We start from the raw sequence: 5,364 nt of genomic DNA on the forward strand, positions 1-5,364 counted from the left end.
TTGACCTGATTTAAAAGAAAAAATTTTCTATACAGAATCATTACGAGTAATAAAAAATAAGTATTATTTATGAGTATCACAACCCTAAATCCAAAAAATCGTAGGTAAATCCTGACCAACTGTCGACATCGATTCCGAAGCCCAATATCCACGCAGAAAATGTTGCTGAGTATCTAGGATATAAAGGGTATAATGCATTACGAGTTATTGGATTTTGGCCACATTATTACTGCGAAGTACTATTAACAACAACTTATCCGTTTGAGCGATGCGTTGGAGCAAAAGAGACCTTATACTGACAACAGAAGTACGTGCCCAAACAGCACCGAGTCGACTATTAGCCGACTGCAAGTCGGCAGAAAAAGTCAAAAGTCGACTTCAAAGTCAGACTGAATGGCAACTTAAAGTCGACTAACAGCCGACAAATGACTCGACTATCGAGTCGACCGTCAGTCACCTATTAAGTCGACTTAGAAGTCGACTTTATGACAACTTTAAGTCAGCCTTCAGTCAATGTTACGCCGAATATAAGTCGATTTATAGTCAGTTTAACTTTATTTACATTAACTATTAAATTTTTATTTTAATAGTGACATTCCTCAAAAATGTTATCGATATAATATTATTATACTTTAATTGTATAATATTGTTATATATAATACAATTAAAGAATAGTAAAATTATATTGACCAAGTATTTGAAAATATCAAATGGAATTTAAATAATTATAACAAATATATAATTATAAAATAAACAACAATATGTATTAATATAAAATAATTCTTTTTATTAATTTTATTTATTAAACATTTTATATATATATACATTTCATATGTTATATATATATATATATTATATTTTATATAAAAATATATTAATATGTGTCTTTGTATTCGTATACACATGTAATTAACATCTGATAAAAATAAATGCATACGTTATAATTGTAAATTAAAAAAAATTAGAGTTTTGTGAACAAAAAATAAAATAACTCCATCTTTTACATTAAATTGCTTAATATATTCCCATTTATTTTTTTAGTAGGGCTCTTATTCTGTCTCTCGCTCGTCGTAGCCATTCTTGAATGAAAGCTTCAATTTCGCTGATCGATGTGCTTTTGTGAATCTTTAAAACAACGGCTATAAACATAATTATACAGTGCATATATATAAATATTTTTCAAAAAAATCCTCTGAAAATTCAATTTACTAGGATTTTTCACATAAAAATATTTTGTTCTAGTTCAACTGCAATAAAAAATAAGTGGTTATCGCTTATTTGTGCTCCAATATATATATATATATAGAATGTAAAAGACTGCATTTATATATATATATATATAAGCATATATATATATATATATATATATATATATACGAGGGCGGTCCGATAAGTATTTAGCCTCACCGCCCGATGGCGCCACTATCGCAAGAGAAATTTACTATCGTGTAGTACATTCTCGTAGACGGCTACTGTCGAAATTTCAGCCGAATCGGACTCGTAGTTTTGTTTTGACCGCGTGTGGAAGTGGGCATGTCCGCGGACTTAAAAAAAATGGAAAAAGAGCAATATCGGTCGGTGATTCGATTCTTGTTTTTGGAAAGGAAATCGCGCAGCGAAATCAAAGAGCGCTTGGATGCTGTGTACGGTGACTCTTCTCCTTCGATGGCGACCGTCAAAAATTGGTTTAACGAGTTTCAACGTGGTCGCACGTCGGTTTTTGATGAGCTACGCCCCGAAAACGGCTACCACGGAGGACAACATGACAAAAATCCACGATCTCGTATTGACAGACCGCCGATTGAAGGTGCGCGAGATAGCTGAGACAGTAGGCATCTCAAAAGACCGCGTGGGTCATATCCTGCATGAAATTTTGGGCATGAGAAAGCTGTCGGCGCGATGCTCCGAAGAAGGCGAAGACTGTCCTTTCGGCCGGAAAGGTGATGGCCACCGTTTTCTGGGATTCACAAGGTGTGATCTACATCGACTACCTGGAGAAAGGCAAAACGGTCACAGGGCTGTACTATGCCGAATTATTGGGCCGATTCGACGCCGAATTGCAGAAAAAACGGCCCCATTTGGCGAAGAAGAAAGTGCTCTTCCACCATGACAACGCACCGGCTCACACCTCCGCCCTCGCCACGGTCAAATTGGTCGAATTGGGCTACGAACTGCTGCCCCATCCACCGTATTCTCCAGATTTGGCCCCGTGTGACTTCTTTTTGTTTCCAAACTTGAAAAAGTCACTCGCCGGGCAGAAATTTGAGTCGAATGAGGAGGTCATCGCCGCCACGGAGGCCTACTTTGCAGACCTCGAGAAAACGTATTTTTCAGATGGGTTAAAGAAGTTGGAGCATCGCTAGGTCAAGTGTATCGAGCTAAAAGGAGACTATGTTGAGAAATAAATCGCCACTTTTCCAAAATTTTCGTTTTTCTTTTGTAGGCTAAGTACTTATCGGACCACCCTCGTATATATATATATATATATATATATGGTGAACGATAATGGATGAACCAGCTTTTTACTCTACAGGAACAAATTATTGAACGGTATTAGAATTACTTTTATTGTAATTTTACGCATGCAGAATACATATACAATCATTTGCAAAGCGATTTATCATTTTTCGAACAGATGTCAGTAATCTACCGATAATGTAAAAGGCTGGTTCACTCATTATCGTTCAACCTGTATATATATGTTAGAAGCAATTAGCGTTATAAATAATAAGCGTTTAGGCAAGACATCGCTACTGAAGCGCTACAGTAGCGCTACAGCTTTTTCGCTCCTGATTGGTTAAATACTTCTGGATCTATGAAGAATCTAAAAGAATGCTCCAATCAACAAAAGCGCTACTGTAGCGCTTCAGTAGCGGTGTCTTGCCTAAACGCATTGTCAATAATGCAAGCATTATGCACAATGCCTACTTATTTCTAAATACAAATATTGTGCAGTTGTATTACCTTCTGCCTAGTAAAAGTGCTGGGATCTTAATGACGAATATCTCTGCAGTTATCAAAAGGCATAAAATCTGAAAAAAAATTATACAAAATCTGAATTCACTTACTGAACAAACACTGAATAATAAGGGAACAAAGAAACTATTAAATCAATTAATAAACATGTTTACTAGTCAAAAAATGGCAGGATTGTTGCAAAAAAGAGCATATGCTCATTATTTTCCAGTCCAGGACAAGCAAACTAAGTAAACCATACTAATAGAATACAACTTGCTACAAGAACTCTATGCACTAAACAGGAAAGACTATATCTTGTGTTGTCTTTATATTAAAATGACATATACACAGGTAAATATGTGAGATACTTTACTTATTGGGAAAAATTCGTTATATTCAGTTATTCTGCATAAAACTCAACTTAGCTGAAACAATACTACGACTACCAAATACGAAGCACAGATGACTGATGAGAAAAAGATTCCCTGACTCCCTGCAAGTATATTTTGCATGTTATATGGAAAATATTATATATTTTAATTTCTTACCAATTTTTTGCTTGCAAATAAATAGGATAAGTAAAATACTAGCTCGAAAGAGTGTCCACAATATGTAAAGTAGTCTCCTTTGAAAACACAATAACAGTATATGTAATCGCTGTGTCAGCGGTGACCATGTATTGTGATGAAAAAGCTAAGTCAATATTTTCACAAAGCTACAATCGGTTTCTAAGTTTCATATACTCGAGAGAAACGAAATTGTAATATGTTTGTCTTATGGAAACGTCGAAAATAGAATATGCCAAGTGACAAGTATTACTATACGACCAAGTTAAAAATTCAGTTATGAATAAAATCGAACAAGGCTTATGTAGCAGCCTAGGCAGTTATAAAATTTTCATGCTATTTTTCACGTGAAAACACTAAGAACATGAAAGAAAAGTCATACTAATGACTTTGCTCGCTAATGACATTAACACACTTAGAGGTTAGAACGCACAAGATTAAATCGTACATATGTCTTACATAACGCGCGACGCGTTTATTCGTTTACGAGCGATAGTAAAAACATGGCGAAAGCACTCACGTGCCGATAATTGATGCTAATAAATGAATCAAAACATGAAATATGAAAAACATTTTATACTTTTGCCTGGAAAATTGCTTACACTTCTGCTACAAATTATAACGATTATTACACATATATATAAAGCATATTATTAGAAATATATATAACAATATTGTTAAACTTTATTTGGCACAATATAATTAAGAAAATAAAAAGGATTACCTCTGATTAAAACGATGAGGTGGTGAGCAGTGGTGAGCGAGGTGAAAACCAATAGTGTTCCTAAACCACAATGGCTACACTTAGTACTACACTATAATCAGTGAGGCCGCGTTTCGTTTCACGCATATGCGCGTATTTCCTACAGTATACGTAACATGAACTATAGATAAATACGCGCATATGCGTGAAACAGAACGCAGCCTGAGAGTGTGTTTGGGAAGCTCTTTATGCGCTATTTAAGGTAGCGCGGTAGCGTTAAATAGCGTTCATTAGCATCCTGTATATCTTAAATATTCAATGGCTACATTCAGCGAAAAAATCAGTGAGCAGTCAGTTATTATTGGTCTTTGCTGTTAAATTTAGATCAATTACGTCAATAAAACACTCAACAGTTGTGCAACTGTTGTATTCGCTAAACACATATGTAATGACTCGTCCATCGACGTCGAAACGATATCAAATTGACTTCTATTGACAAGTAATTTCTCATTGAGTAATGGTTTAATTTATATATTTTAAGAAAAGATATCTTTTAATCGACTTTTTGCTTTACTGAAAACCGATTTTTAATCGTCTCAAAATAGTCGACTTTAAGTCGACTTACAGTCAATAGTTAAAGTCGACAAAAATCATCCTGGAAATAGTCGGCTAAACGTCGACTTTAAAAGTCGACTTCAAGTTGACTAAAAATAGTCGACTATCAGCCGGTAAACAGTCATTCGTGCTATGTGGGTGATTTTGTAGCATGGTAACACTCGAACATATATCGCGAAAAGGACTAAAGACGTCATCTATACATTGGGCTAGAAAGTTTTTCCTCACACGACCTATTCACCAGATCTCACCTTGTCGGATTACCATCTATTTTGTATGCTTCAACATCATCTAATTGATAAGCACTTTAAAACAGTTGACAAAGTCCGAAAAAGCATCGATGACTTTATCGAATAAAAACCGCCAAGTTTCTTTTGCGAGAGCATTCGTCAGCCCAAAAGATTGAATAAAGTCATCGAAAATAATATAGATTATTTTAAATATGAAACGTGTACTTTTTATAAATAAATTTTAAATTTCATGAAATAAAGCATCGAATTAATTTGTACACCTAATATTGTG

General features: G+C 34.7%; 1 long non-coding RNA gene across 2 annotated transcripts; it reads right to left on the minus strand.

The window, feature by feature from the left end:
* Nucleotides 1–886: 886 nt before the first annotated feature.
* Nucleotides 887–4,324, minus strand: LOC112590699 (uncharacterized). Of its 2 annotated transcripts, none has more exons than XR_003114403.1 (3): nt 4,249–4,324; nt 2,965–3,032; nt 887–1,125 (listed from the first exon to the last, which is right to left on the minus strand). It is a non-coding gene; the product is annotated as an uncharacterized LOC112590699 (long non-coding RNA). The 2 variants fall into 2 exon arrangements; XR_003114404.1 differs by having other exon boundaries at nt 1,121–1,139.
* Between the last annotated feature and the right edge of the window lie 1,040 nt (nt 4,325–5,364).

This window comes from Harpegnathos saltator, unplaced genomic scaffold (genome assembly GCF_003227715.2).
Source record: "Harpegnathos saltator strain DR-91 unplaced genomic scaffold, Hsal_v8.6 scaffold136, whole genome shotgun sequence".
NCBI classification, from domain to species: Eukaryota; Metazoa; Arthropoda; class Insecta; order Hymenoptera; family Formicidae; genus Harpegnathos; species Harpegnathos saltator.